Genomic DNA, 16,191 nt, shown 5'->3' with positions numbered 1-16,191 from the left:
GATAAGTTTATCTGGCTAAGGGCCTGCTTTTCTAAAGCTTTTCTCTTGTTCTGTGTCTATGGAAAAAATGCTTAATAAATGAGGCTCTAACTTTGCTATCCGGACTGTGTCTGAATATAGACTTCAGGAAAGCTACAGGCAGAGCATTCTAGGCACATTAATCTATCTTAATGCTCCTCGATTGCTCTGAAATGTGCCCTTCCTAATCATTTCATTAAGGGAGATAAAACATGTTAGCTGAAAGCCAGATCATTTCCTATTGTTGTGCCAGAGCTCTGGCATCTACTTCCTTTGGATGTTAGATTAGATTGAAATTATCTTTCTTTTTGAAAGATGGTTAATGCCTGGCTCTAATAATATCTTGATGCATACTTAGGTTATATTTGGGATGTAAGTTATGGAGTATGAGGGATTTTGTAAGTGATTGTCAGCTCAATATGTTATTGTTTTAACTGTATGTTTTGGTATTGTATGATTATGTGTTTTATTATGCATGTTTTATTGTACATCACTTTGGACAACCAATTGGGCAGGGGAGGTGGTTGAATAGTAATTTTAGTCAATACATTTCTTCCATGCTACTGAACTGTTGACCACAGTAATAACTCAGAGGCCACATGTGGTTTCCTAGGACCGCTCTGTGTAGCACTTGTACACCAAAGAATTTAGAAATTAATAACAAAGGGAGCAATTTTCAAATAGTCCTCATAGTCATAAATAAAGCACATGGGTGCTTTTCATAGGCGTCAAAATGGGATGGGCCACAGGTGCCATGGCCCCACCAAAATTTGGACCAGATAGCCAAAATGAGTTCATCAGACCTCAGCGACTCCTCCCCACTCCTTTGATTCTGTCTTGCTACCTGAGTGACAGAAGAGTGGTTTGATCCATACCCTTCAGTACAGCTTCCTCACAGGAGAAGTTACATCTTAAAGATGTAAATTCTGTTGCCAGCAGGCTTAGGCCCCCTTTTTTTTTTTTTTTTTTAATCACTGGCCCGACCTGTATTGCTGCTGTATCTGCCTTCCCTTCCCTTGGTTCCACTCTTGCGCCAATGCTTCCCTTCCTTTCCCTTGCTGCGGGACCTGCCCTCCCTTGCCATTGCTATTGGTTTTGCCTTTTGTGCTGCCGGGGAACCTGCGTTCATTGCCACCGCCCAACCTGCACTGCTCCTGCTGCTGTCCCCAGCTATGATCTAGAGTGGAAAGGAGTCATAGGTAAGTGGAAGGGGGTGGACAGAGGATGGGGAGGAGTAGGAGTCCTGGGAAGCAAGGGGTAGGGGCAATGCTGAAGACTGCAGTTCAGCCTTTGTGTTCAGAGTAAGTAGTTCAGATGAAAACATGCACAGGCTACTTAATAGTAAGTTCAAAAAAATAAATTTTGTATTTATTTGATAAAAAAAAATGCACATCTGTGCAAAACAAGAATATCTATTTTCATTACTAGCTACAGCTCAGATGCAGGACAGAGTATGTGCCTTTTTTTGTATGCTTCATGTTGCTCTGAGTTTCCTAGTGCATCAGAGATCTATGTACTCTAGCTGCAGAAATTTCTTCTTTCTTACCTGGTCATAATAATGGCCAGTTGGACTCAGCATGTGGAAAACTTTCTAGTCATCATGGGACAAGGTAGATACAGCATTAACGCCATTCATAGACATAGGAACTGTCACTTTGTAAAATCTGCTCTTCTTAATGTACCCTTTCAGCCCATAAAAATTATGACATTATCAACTGCATTTTTTTTTACTTCTTATAAATGTTCACGCTATTTCCAAAAAATTTCAGTTATTTATTTTGTTATACAATCTCAGAAAACAGATTGCTTTTTCATTACAGATCCTGCTCCTTGTTCCCTCAACCCTTGTCCTACAGCATTATTAAAAATCATACAAAAGGACATTCTTGATGTTAAAAAATGAATTGTAAATCTATCATTCTGTGGTGAAGTGCTATTGCCCTTGAAATATGCCTCAGTTCATCCCCTATTGAAGAAAGCATCTGCTAATCCCAGTGATTTTTCTAGTTACCGTCCCATATCCATGCCATTTCTGGCAAAGATGATGGAATATGCTGTACCTAAACAAATTTCTGATTTTTTTAATGAACTCACTGTACTGTTGGAGACAGGATACTGGGCTTGATGGACCTTTGGTCTGACCCAGTATGGCATTTCTTATGTTCTTATGTATTCAATCAACATCAATTCAAATTTCATAGGCATCATAGAATCGAAACCTCCTTTTTAGCCCTAATACAGTTCACCAAGGTTTTAATTCTGGTACAGATTTCATGTTAATTTCACTCACTATATCTGCCGCTTTTGATTCTGTGAATCATGATATTCTGTTTTCTCGTCTTGTTGAAGTGGAATAGGAAGATTAGTGCTTAGTTGGTTATGATCTTATCTTCTCAATAGATTCCAACAGGTCATTTACTGTCTGAAGCGTCATCCTGGCAGGCAATGGTACAGGAGTTCCACAACAGTCTATTCTTTCAGCATCCCTATTTAACAATTATATGATACCACTTTGCAGATTCCTTGCCATGTTGAGTGTAACATATAAGTTTGGGGCTAATTTTCAAAGCGTTTAGGCTCCTAACTTTTGGAGTTAGGATCCTAAATTAGCCCTTTTGAAAATTTACAAGGGCTGAATCCCTAAATGTAGGCTCTTAGTTTCATTAGGCCCCTAAATTTAGAATCCTAAAAAGTGGATGGCTACAGGGGTGGAGTTAAGGTGGTGAAATGAAGTTAGGAATGTAGTATTGATTTTCAGACCTAGGCACCTAATTTAGGAGCCTAAATCTAGGCAAAAGAGTAGCAGACCTAAATTTAGGAACCTAAGTTTTAGGCCCCTAAATGTATATGAATTTTCAGTTGAAAACTTAGGCATCTATGTTTAGAAGCCTAAATTTAGGAGCTCAGCTTTTTGAAAAACATTTGCTGCTTTATGCCTATGACATACAGTTTTTCCTTCTGTTCAGATCTTCCTGGTTGACTATATTTTATTTTGCCACAATTTGCTTATCCTCCACTAGAGGCTGGTTGCATCATTACTGGCCTTTCCTAAATGTTGACAAAATGGAGCTATTGATACTCAGCAGATTTCCCCTATCAGATACTCAATCTTTACCTTCAATGGACTTGATATATTGATTGCTCATACCATCTGAAGTTTGGTAGTCATCCTAGATTCATCTCTCTCCATGCAACCACATATTCAATCTGTTGTCAAATCCTTTTTGCTGAACTGTGTTTGATACACAACCTCAATCCACTTCTTAAATCCTCTGATTTACATACAGTTCTTCAATCACTGATTTTCTCAAGTATAGATTAATGTAATTAATTTTTCCAGGGACTCCTGGCTAATATGCCACGGCCACTCCAGTTAATACAGAATAAAGCCATGTGTATGTTAATACAAATCTAACAGAAACACACGAAAGGGCCTTCTCCGTCACAGACCCTATATTATGAAACTCATTACCTGTCTGGGTTTGAAAATCAGAGAATTGAAGTTATCTAAGAAAGCGCTCAAGATATTCTTTAGAGATGGGTCTGAAATATCAGATTAATTTTGTTATCATTGGATTTTGAGTCTTTGAGAATATAACCAGAATTTAGTTTTGTATGTTGTTGTATAGGTGCTATTTAATTTATTTATTTATATATTTATTTATTTATTTACATATTTAACAAATTTATAACCTGCCTCCCCAATTTAATTAAATCACCCAAGGCGGTGTACAAATCACAGGCATAATAAAAAGACTAAAAATGCAAAAAGCATAACTGCACATTTATAACAACATACTGAAATCTAAGTGCAATCTTTCCTCTGCTTAACAACCCAGAAAGAATCTCATATCTGTGAGAATAAGCATGTTTTGATTTTCTTATGGAAAGTCATGTACTTTTGTTCTTCTCTAACCTCTGCCAGGAGATAATTCCACAAGATTGGGGGAGATGATAGAAAAAGCTTTTTCATCATCAGATATGTCTTCAATCCCTAAAACAAAGTACTACCAACAATGCCCCTTGACTAGATTGCAATGGTTGAGTACACATAAACCAATGCAATTTCTTAGGTAAATACTCTGGTCCCTTTCCTATCAATATCCAAAAAGTCAATATTAAGATCTTAAATTGGGTACATTTGTTTATGTACAACTAATGAGCCTTATTTTTGTTGTTTGGGATATGCCTATCATTAACTGAGCCACCATATATTGTACCACCTGAAGCTTTGAAGGCCCACATAAAGGCCATTACAATAGTCTATCTGGGATACAATCAGGGCTTGAATCACTGTCTTAAACATAGTCTTTTGTAGAAATGGGCAGTCTCTTTACCATCTTCAACCTGTAGTATATTCCCTGAAGTAATTGTGATACTGGGATGCCATTAAAACGTTTGAATTTAACTTAACCCTTAAATCTTGTACCTCTCCACTGAAGTTACCTTATCAACATCAGTTGTCATGGTCACTGGTTGAAAATCCTTGTTTATTTATTTTTATTTATTTAAAAAGTATTTATATACTGTCTTTTAAAAAAGAAATTTTATCAAAAACGGTTCACAGATTTAAAACCAAAAATAAAATAATCAAAATAAGATGGAATTTTTAAACTTTACATAAAAATTGGTAATAACTAGACAGAATGCTAGTATATAAGGTTATTAAAAATATAAAAAGTTTGGAACCATGGGCTTATTGTTTTGGGGGAAAAAGGGAAAGAGGGAGGGAAGGGGAACGGGAGGAGGAAGGGGAAGTGGGAGAAATAGAGCGTAAAAATTATATGAGATAAGGGAAGAAGGGAGAAGGGTATGATAGTTGGAAACGTGTGAATGAGCAGGTATGTTGTAGTTATGTGTAGTATAAATGGGATTGTAATGGGTGTAACTAAGTTTAAGAGGGTAAGTTCGGTATTGATGATTAAGTTTAATTAGAAGACGTGTTGAATGCAAGTTGAAAAAGATATGTTTTGAGAGATTTTTTGAAATGTGCAGGGTTGGATATCGAGCGAAGATGGTTTGGTAAAGTGTTCCAAAGTGTTGGACCGGCTATTGAAAAGGCTCTTTTTCTAGTGAGGTCTAATCTGGCTTGTTTAGGAGAAGGGATATCTAGTAAATTTTGGTTAAGTGATCTTAAGTGTTGCGTCTGTTTGTATATGCGCAGTATTGAACAAAGCCAGGTAGAAGTATGAGTATGGTTATGAATTAAACTATGGATAATAGAGAGAATTTTGTATTTTATTCTGAACTTTATGGGTAACCATCATCAGGCTCGTTTGAAATACTTTTGATTGCTATTACAATACTAAACATAGGAATTATCTATTGTCCCCCTGGTTGTCTCAACTCTGAACTCTCAAATTTTCTAGAAACTATCTCTACACTTCCTATAGATCTAAACAAAACAATACTGCTGGGTGACTTTAATCTACATATCTCTAATCCTTCCATAATCACTAGTTCCTTTTTGGATGCCATGTCTGGCCTCGGCTGGGATCAACTCATCAAAACCCCTACGCATATCAAAGGTCAAACATTAGACCTAGTATTTTTCAACCCACTTCAACATCTTCCAACTCCGAACAACATCACAGTAGTACCCATTCCCTGGTCTGATCACTACAGAATTCATTTCACTCTAAATTTAAATAAAAATCCATATACAACAACAAAGAAACAATCAATAATACATAGAAGGAAATTCATTAGCGCAGACACATTTGTAGAGACAATCGCCCCTAACATACCTACCACAGTTCTTTCCAACATAAATGATACAGTACACTCTTGGAATACTACAATTACAACCACACTCGATACAATTGCTCCGTTTAAGCAGATCAAACAAAATAGAAATAAAAAGAAAATAGACGCTCCCTGGTACACAAAATCACTGCACACCCTTAAAACTCTCCTTAGGAAACTAGAACGTAAATGGCGTAACAATAAAACCACAGAACTAAAAAACAACTACCGCTGTACCCTACGCCGTTATAATAAAGAAATAAATCAAACAAAAAAACTCTACTATGCCAATATCATTGCCAAAGCCAATGGCAATCCAAATACACTATTCAATATAGTAAAAACCTTAACCTCTTCCCAAAATGAAAACTTCATAAATGTCGATACCAACTTCTGTAATAAAATCGCTAAACATTTTGAAACTAAAGTACTTAACATTTCTGCTGAATTCTCAAACCTACCTTATCCCACTCAAAAAAATGAAGTACCCAGTCAATCATGGTCAGAATTCACCCCTACCTCAGACACTTCTATTTTAGCCATTATAAACAAACAAAAACCCTCCAACTCCCCTTATAATCCATGCTCTGGAGCCTTTTTCAAAACTCTCAAACTTGAAGCCTGCTCTTTTCTTACTCTTTTAGTTAATCAATCCCTAGAATCAGGTGAATTCCCCCACACTTTAAAAAAGACCTCTATACTACCAATCTTAAAAGCTAAAGCAAAAGATACATCTGATCTCAACAATTACAGACCTATAGCATCTCTTACTTCCCTGGCTAAACTAATAGAATCTGTAGTACTCCATCAGTTAACCGATTTTCTTACAGAGCACAATATTCTTCATATTAATCAACATGGATTTAGAAAAGGTCATTCCACAGAAACACTTCTTCTATCCTCTTTTGATACTTTTTTCCGTGCATTCGACTCATATACAGACTACATTATAGTTTTCTTAGATATATCAGCAGCATTCGATACCATTAATCATCAGATACTCATTTCAGGTCTTCAAAACATAGGCATCACAGGTACAGTTTTGAACTGGTTTACATCCTTTCTCTCCAACCGACCTCAACAAGTCAATTATAGTCAGCACTGCTCTTCCCCATATATCATTAATTCTGGCGTTCCTCAGGGCTCATCTCTTTCTCCTATTCTGTTCAACATATATCTACTTCCTTTATGCTACATTCTATCCTCTCTTAATCTTCAGTTCAAAATTTATGCAGACGACATCCAATTTTTTGTCCCTTATAAATCATCCTGGTCAGACACTCTATCTTTAGTTTCTCTATACTTATCTACAATCAACTCTTGGCTCTCCCATAATCGATTAAAACTGAATCCAGCAAAAACTGAGCTCGTATACTTAACTTCCATCTCTGATTCTTCATTAGGTCCACCATCACATCTTACAATCAATAATGTTACTATCCCCATAACACGCTCTGCTATAAGCCTAGGTGTAAACATTAACTCAGATCTTTCTCTAAAACAACACATATCCTCACTTACAAAAAAATCGTTTTTCAAACTACGTCTGTTAAAACATCTTCGTCCTCTACTATTTTACCGAGATTACAGAACCATTCTTCAATCCTTAATCTTCTCTGGCTTAGACTATTGTAATGCTCTTTTCCTGGGATTGTCAGACTCTTCACTATACCCCCTTCAACTGATCCAAAACTCTGCAGCCCGGATACTAACCAGAACATCTTTACGTCATCATATCACCCCTATTCTACAATCATTACACTGGTTATCACCACCTATTCCCAAAAGCTCTGTCTTCTTAATCTTTAACTTCAGTTGACTCTGCAAAAACCACTTTGACTCAATTTCCATTCTAATTCTGCCATATGTCCTACCCTATTCATGCTTTCTGCCTTTTTCTCTTAGAAATTCCTCCATTTCGTTGCTGCAGAATTCCCCTCAATTGTCAGTTCTAAATTTTTCTCAGAAATTTATTTTCAGCACAGTAATTTATAAATTTTTCAAAACCCTCCCTTTTATTTGACAACAGATAGGTGTTAGTGTACTTTGAATAGTTGTCCATAAAAATAAGAAATAGCTCTTGCCACCCTTTGTTTTTACTGCTAGAGGGCCAGAAACATCCGTGCAAACCAGATATATGTTTGTTATTTTTTTTGTTTGCAGCACAGGAAATAATCTTTTTTTTGCTTTTCCTCTCATATAAAGTTCACAGGGCATGCCTTTATCTTTAAGACTGCAAAGGTGAAGTCCATCTTCTTTTCTGGCCTTGTTTAGGCATTGATAATGAACATGCCCACATCATCTGTGCCATAAATTGATCCCTCTATTTCCATGTAAACAAGCTTTAATTGAACTGATCCTGTCTGCGGGCCACATCAGTTCAAGTAAGTTTGCATTTATAGCTTTTAACATGATCTCCCCATTCCTCTTTATAATGCATTCATGGTTGCTTAGATGGATTTCACTGCCTCTTTCCATCATGTAACAAAGAGAATTCTCATCCAGAATTCAGGGGTCCATAAACTCAACAGTTCTAACTTTCTCCTCATCAATCAAATATCTTATCTGTATTTCCCATTTTCCACATCCTTCAACAGATCTCCCATCTGTCAGGCAAATCCTTGCTCTGTAGCATTTGTCTGAACAAGTAAACACACTTTAATCCAACACATATTGGAATGAGGCACCTGCATACAGAATGGATTTATGCTTGTTATCTTCATTTGGGTTGTTAGCTATTTTAACAAGCATTTAACTGCTAATATCATTATTGACATTTTCATTTTGATCTGTTTTCCTGCCTTACTGTAGTTTAAATGCTTAAACTCCCCCTTCTCTGCTTCAAAGGGTTTTGCTTTCCTGCTAATAGAAGCAGTTGCTACATTATCTTTGTTTAGCTTGCAATGCCTTTCTACATGACCTCTTCTTGCACAAATAGCGTACTGCATCTTTTGTTTCTGCTTTATTCTGAACTTTTCTGCTCTTGTAGTTGCCTGCATATTTCAATTTGTGATATTGCCTGTTTCAGAGACATTTCAGACTGCATTCTAAGTAGTTTTACAGTGTTTGCATAGCTTTCAGGCAGCGAGTGGAGTCTTTTGCGTTGATATGAACTCTGACACTTGTGTAGTCATGTTCCCCCCTTCTGTTAGCTTTGTGCTTAACAGGCTTTGGAAAATTATAGATGTGGAAACCATAGACACCTGTCCAAATGTCTCCTTAAGTGTTTACCACATCTTCTTTCCTGTAGGGAGATCTGTAATTAGCTTTAAGATGTCATCACTTATGTGTAGGATGATTTCTGCTTTAAGCTTGGCCTCATGCCTTTCTCACTGCTGCTTGGCTTCACTTTCAACCAGGCAGTCTTGTTCCAAAGCATCCATAATGTCTATTTTGTTGAAGGCGACTCACATCTTGGTTGACTATGCAGGGTAGGATATTCCATCTTTTAATATCACAAAGTCTCTCCCTTTATCCTCACCCTTCTTGCTCTCATACCCTGCCCTGTCCTTTTCCTTCAGCCACTCCTCTCGCCCCACCCTTCCTCTTCTCTCCTGCATCATCCCTCCTCCATTCCTTTCAGCCTCCTTCCTTCTCCTCCTCTCCCTTCAGCCCCCTCCTTTCTCTGTTCCCAGTCTGCTTTCATCTCCCTTCTGCCCCCATACCCCTGTACCACAAGGGAAATGATGAAGACTGAGTGGCCCCCAATGTAATATTGCTGAGACTTTGTAGTTTTTCTTTTGGGGGATGGGTATTAAGTCAATGCTGTTTTTCGTGTGTGTGTGTGTGTGTGTGTGTGTGTGTCTGTGTATGTTGGGGTTGCTGAGCCTTTATTTTTTTCTAGGGTACAGGCCTGTCTTCTGTGCCCCCAGTTACCTTCTCTCCCTTCCTGCCCCAAGCTCACTCCCATCTCTTGCTCTCATTCCTTCCTGCTCCCACCCCTATCCACCTCCCACAAGAAGAACAATAAAGGCTCAATGGCCCCAGGATTTTACTTTACTATGTTGGGACCATTGAGCCTTTGACACTTTTCTTGTGGGAGTGCCATGTAATATAACATCCTTCCTTTACTCCCCATAAGAAGAATGGTGCCCATCTTAGTATAAGAAGAGTCCGGCTTCTTGGAGTGGCCATTTTAGGTGATGTCTACATATTTTCTGTTGCTAAATTGTAATCACTTATTTGGTATTTGGTAAGGGTCATTTTGCGTGCGTCATCATCATCATTAATCATCATCATTATCTTTTATTTCATGCTTTTCCAGCGAGTGAGCTCAAAGTGTGTTACATAATAAGGCAAACAGAGAACAATACAAAAAACAAACAAACCAGAAAACATCACAAAAAAACAAGGCCAAGGAAATTCAACCCACAGGGGTGCAAGAGGAAATGCACAGGTAGAAAGAGGGAATAACAACAAGCTGTAGTAAGGTTGTGCCAAAAAGGAATACGGCAGAAGGTCCCATAGGTAAAGGAAGGAAGGCATAATAACTGGCAATGATAAGGAGTAGTCAATCAGGAGATACAGTATTGTTCAGAAGTCAATCAATATGGGGATAAATCTGTTTTGGAAAAGGAGAGACGGGGTGGCCTAAAGGGAATGAGGCATCATTTAGAAGGAGATTCAGGGGAAGAAAGTAAAGGCACCTCAGGAGAGAAAAGGATGAAATTGAGGGGGACTCAGAGGGAGGCATGGGCAAAGGAGTTAGAGAGGAGGAGATAGTGGTTCAAGTTCACAAGCCCAAAGCTTCTACATACAGCCACATTTTCATTTTTTTTTCTGAATGTCAAAAGATCAGATGTCAGTCTGATGTCCAGTGGCAAGGAGTTCCAGAGAGAGGGGATTCATGCAGCAAAAGTTTGCTTTCTTGGGGTCAAGAGCAGAATTTCCCTGGGGGCAGATACTACAAGATGAGTGTTGGGTTGAATGTGCAGAGGGGGAGAATATATAGGCAGTCAGTTGAATATGTAGCAGGGAGCAAGACCTTTGAGAGTCTTATATATCAAGAGAAGGAGCTTGATGGTGATACAATAGGAGACTGGGAGACAATGAAGAGACTTTAGGAGAGGGGTGACCCGATCAAATTTGCTTGCATTGAGCAGAGTACATGCTGCAGCATTTTGAATAAACTGAAGCTGTCGAGTCTGCTTTTTTGGCAGTCATGCACTAGTCCAGAAAAGAGATTACACAGGCCTGGATGACAGTAGCATAGGCAGGGCCATCAAAGAAGGTGGTGGAGCTGGTTTTGTGATGGATCAAATTTGAGCCCCAGAGGAGAGTTTGGAGTGCAGAATAAAGCCAAGACTGCTGACTTGGTAACCGAAAGACAAAGTAGATTCCTCTAGAACAGTGATTCACAATATGGAGTCCGTGAGACCATTCAAGGGGGGTCCTCCAGAAGGAATGCAAGCAAGAAAGCTTAGCTAGAGAGAAAAGAAGTAGGCTGCTGCTATTTATGATTATTTGAGCTGCTGTCACAAGTCAGGAGAGTAAGAGCGGGGTCTATTACAACCCTGAAATCTTCACCCCACATTGTTGCAGACCAGAAGGAGGAGGGACCAGAAAAGGGCCATCTGCACCCATTAGAAGCCTCAAACAACACTGCTGCATGTTTAATGGAGATGGAGAAGAGAGGGACTGATTGCAGCCCTCGAGAGTCATAAACCCCAATGCTGCACAGTGCGGAAGTGGGGAAGAGAGGGGCCTATTTTGACTGTTAGAACCTTCTCAGCCATTGCTGCACACTGAGGAAAGCTGGATTATCACAGCAGTGAAAAACATTTCCCACTACCACCACGTGCTCTGCCACTGGTGTGACAGAGAGAGAAAAAAGAGGAGAGCTGCACCAGAAATGTGAGTATGAAGGGAAAAGACAGGGAAGAAAGAATGAGACAGGAATGAAGGAAGAACTGGAGGATGAAGAAGGGTGATTGGAATACATGATTGACCTGGTTAATGGGCCTGAAAGTGGACAGCAGCATATCAGGGGAGAGAAGGAAAGGACCCCAGGAATCATGCTGGACAGAGGTAGAGAGAGAGGGAGGGATAGAGGACCAACAGGGAAGAAGGGAAAGATGATCACCAAGGATGAAGGAGGACTAGGCAACAGACAGAAGTGGATATGACATTAAACACACAAGTTATATAGGGGGACACACAGACATGCATGGAGATCTCACTGGCCTTCTTCTTCTCTTTGAAAAGCAGGCTATGTTTGCTCTTTCTACAGTCTAAATTATTTTGTGTCTGTCATTTTGTGTATGTGTTTATAAGAATCATAACGGAAAACAATAAACTCTAAAAGAAAAGCAGACTAAAAGGGGTCAATTTTCAGGGAGGGTAAGTTTCAAAGCTTTTTATGTGGGTAAAGCCCTTGTTACCCTTGTGAAAAGGCCCTTTTGAAAATTACTAATGCCCGGCACTAAGGGTAAAAGAACCTGCACTGTGAACAGCCTGCAGACTTTTACCTGCGGGGAAGAAAGGAGCAGGGCTAGGTTGGTAGAGGGAAAGTCCATGCAGCGATTACATTTTGAATACCTCGTGCATACCTTCATGCATGTACTTTGCACCTGCGTCAAAGCAGATGAAACGTGCAAAGGAACAAAAATATTGTCTTTCCCCTGCCCGCCGGAGTTTTCAAAATGAATCTCTGTGGGCAGCTTCCCTTTGAAAATGAGATTGCAGGTCTGTAGCTACTGATGCTGATTTTCTGAAACCTTTTTGAATTTGCTTCCTTTTCCCCACTGTAGCTGGGCTGGAAGGTGGAATGGCTTCAACCTTCCATTCTGAGGGCACATTTTCAATAGCTTTGGAAATTGCGCTCGCTACATCTTCAGTTTAGATCAAAGTTTCATACATTATGAATGATTCTGGATTGCATCTCATTATTTCTTTTGTTATGGCATGCAAAATGGTGTTTAGGAATCTGTGAAACTTTTCAAGCTGAAAACGGGATCCATGTTCCCTGAAAAGCTGGGAACCCCTGCTTTAGGAATACCCTGGCGAGAGTGGTCAGATTATCCAATCCAGAGCCCTTCCATTTTCTGGGGGCTGATTAAGATGAGCTTTTCTGCTAGCTTGCACTTTCTCTATAGGGATCTGTGGCAGTTCGGCTTGTACTGTTTTCCAGTGTGCACCTCCTAATAGGAGGTGTTTTAGTGTTCTGGAACATGCTGCAATGCTTGCCTGGGCTGTTCTACTTTACAGATCCTCCTGAAATTTGGTAATCATCAAAGGTGTTGGTAACGATTTCAAATTTAGCAGGACTGTTTAAGTGGAAACGGCCCTGAGGGGTGTTTTATATGAGGAGTTGTAAGGAGAATTGCTATGCACCCATTTTTGGAGTTGGGGGCTCTGTGAATGTAGAGTATAGATTAACAGAACTGGAGGTGTAGTGTTTACATTGTTTGCCTGGACATACCATTACAATAATGAACATCATTTGTAAGCCAGGGCATGATGGGTATCAGCTCAATCTCAAATTTACTGCTAATGCTCTTAATAATGGCCTTGTGCCAAAAAACTTCTTTCTAAAGCGTTCTTATAAGAATAATCAATTATACCTTATATGGTTTACATGATGAATATATGTAAGAAAGTATGACATTAATTTTACATGCAAAGGACAGAGTTGGGGTAGAGTTTACATATCCCCCACCAACAGGAAGGCATTCATCTGCCCCTAATGCTTTTAGTGTATGTACATTATGGTAATTTTAAAGAGAAACTTAGTGTAAAGTGTTGTGTAATGGCCTCGAAAGGCCTTGCATACTGTTACATATGCGGGTGATTTAGTGTGCCCTTAGGCCTCAGCCCGACCCCAGATGAATCCAGGACCGAACCGAGGGTTGGCGACATATCCCAGGATGTCAGAAACACAGTCTTACCCTCTGCCGGGCCTGCAAGCTCCCAGCGCCAACAACATGATGATGTTGGTAGGAGAATGGTCCTCTGACCGTTCCGAGCCCTTTCGGACCTGCCGCTTGGATCAGCATGGAGCAGCAGGCCGGCCTGAGGATGAGGGCAGACGGAGGCCTTGACACGAAGACATGACACCAAGGTTGATGCGACGGCATCACAGATGAGGGTTGAAGCGAAGACATGACACCAGGGCTGATGAAGACATGACACCTGGCTCCATCGTCAAATTTCTGCCTCGGCTGGATTCTTCCCTGCGCTCATTCCGCTCTCCTCATGGTCCATGACCAGCCTTCTTGGGCTGTGTAGGGTGCGTAGTGGGACAAGGTGGTCCGCGACCAGCCCATTGGGTCCGCCCGTGAAGGTGGACTGAGTAGGGCACCCTGAGAGACAGTGCCAATGTCTACCTGCCCAGCTTCTCGTCTCGTCTGGACATTGTCAAGTTCCTCGTCTCGTCCCTGATGCCGTTGCATCAGCCTTGATGTCATGTCTTCAACAGCCTTGATGTCATGTCTTCAATAGCCCTGGTGTCATGTCTTCACTTCAACCCTCATCTGTGATGCCGTCACATCAACCTTGGTGTCATGTCTTCATGTCAAGGCCTCCGTCTGCCCTCATCCTCAGGCCAGCCTGCTTCTCCATGCTGATCCAAGCGGCAGGTCCGAAAGGGCTCAGAACGGTCGGAGGACCATTCTCCTACCAACATCATCATGTTGTTGGCGCTGGGAGCTTGCAGACCCGGCAGAGGGTAAGACTGTGTCTCTGCCATCCTGGGATACGTCGCCAACCCTCGGTTCGGTCCTGGATTCGTCTGGGGTTGGGCTGAGGACCAAGGGCACACTAAATCACCCGCATATGTAACAGTATGCAAGGCCTTTCGAGGCCATTACACAACATAAAGCATAAGCATTAATAGAGACCATGTACATTGTAGGGTTTATTTTTTTTTTGTTTTGTTTGTTTTATTTCATTGGTGGGTTTTGTTTTATTGGGTTTTTCGTTTGTTGGGATTTTTTTATGAGTGCTATTTTCCAATAGCACATATTAAAACCTGGCCACAAGCCTTATCCCCCTCAATTAAACATACTACTGAATTACATAAAAAACCTGGCCATCAATTCTACTCCCCCCCACCAACTAAATGCACCACTGAATTAAAATACTTCCCCTTGAATTTGTTCCCAACCCCCATCTGGGCATTCCTCCTCCACCAGCTTACCTGCTATTCCTGGTGTCTAAAGAGGGCAGTAGTGATTCCCAGTTGACATTTCCTATTTCATCTGAAATAAAATTACATCACTGCTTTGCATCTGTCCTTTTGTGCTGATAGTTGAGAGAAGGAAAATAGTGCATGTGCTTGTGAAAATGCCATGTATGTGCACTGTTTCTCTCCCTGCCTTAAATACTCATCTAGGAATGCCTCCTTGCAGCCTGTCTTAAAGTATAAACATTATGGAGGGCTGCACCTACTTTTAGCTGGCCTGAGAAGGCCAATTTTTACACTTACCATTTTTCTCTGATAAATTGCTATTTTTAGGGGTAAATAGCTTTGAAAATTGTCATCAGAATGGAGATACTTATTTTTCTATGGTTCAAAGGAGGAAAACATCTTTATTTGGCTTTAGGAGACATAACTCCATAGTTGCTTGGCTCTGTTTCAGCTTGTTAGGCCAACCCTTGCCTTGGATTTACTCTCACTGCATGCATAAACTTGTAATTCTGCTTTCCTAAAGAATATGCATGGAGTAAAACCAGAATTTGGGCCAACGTCACCAGAAGAAATGGAGCCAGTATGGCAACCCTAAACAACACCCATTGTGACCCACTGAGTAGTGAAGATTGAGAATCACTGATTTAAGTGGTGTACATTGATTTATTTTTAGTGTTGGTCTTTATTCTAATTTTTCTTTTTGAAAAGTGTTTCCCTATGTATGGCCCTATTTCCTCCTAGAAGAAAAATAAAGCAATTCTTTAGTGAAATCCAATTAAAAAAAAAAAAAAAGTAAAGATTTGTATCAGTTTTCCACACTGCCTTGGGCTACCACAGGCAAAACATGTTTATATTCTACTCTGGAATGTATTATAGTTGCAGATTTCCTTCAAATGCTTTTGAAACTCTGCCCTATGTACACTGAATCCCTCAACATTACCAATAATTCAACAACCCAGACTTTTCAGCAGCACTGACTTTTTGAACTATATTAAAAATAAAGTGGAACTGGAATACTAGGAAGGGTAAAAGACCAGGGTCCTCATCTTTAATAAAATAATAGAAAAGTAGCAATGTATGTAAAGTACATTGCTAGAATAAGAACATAAGAACATGCCATACTGGGTCAGACCAAGGGTCCATCAAGCCCAGCATCCTGTTTCCAACAGTGGCCAATCCAGGCCATAAGAACCTGGCAAGTACCCAAAAACTAAGTCTATTCCATGTTACCGTTGCTAGTAATAGCAGTGGCTATTTTCTAAGTCAACTTAATTAATAGCAGGTAATGGACTTCTCCTCCA

General features: G+C 40.0%; 1 protein-coding gene across 3 annotated transcripts in view; it reads left to right on the top strand.

Annotated features, from left to right (window-relative positions):
- FAP (fibroblast activation protein alpha) overlaps positions 1–16,191 on the top strand; it is a 257,755-nt gene that overhangs the window by 186,250 nt on the left and 55,314 nt on the right. The window lies entirely within an intron of this gene.

Source organism: Rhinatrema bivittatum, chromosome 6, assembly GCF_901001135.1.
Source record: "Rhinatrema bivittatum chromosome 6, aRhiBiv1.1, whole genome shotgun sequence".
Taxonomy (NCBI): Eukaryota; Metazoa; Chordata; class Amphibia; order Gymnophiona; family Rhinatrematidae; genus Rhinatrema; species Rhinatrema bivittatum.
Note: the sequence above shows the minus strand (reverse complement) of the source record. Positions and strands in the feature narration are given on the sequence as shown.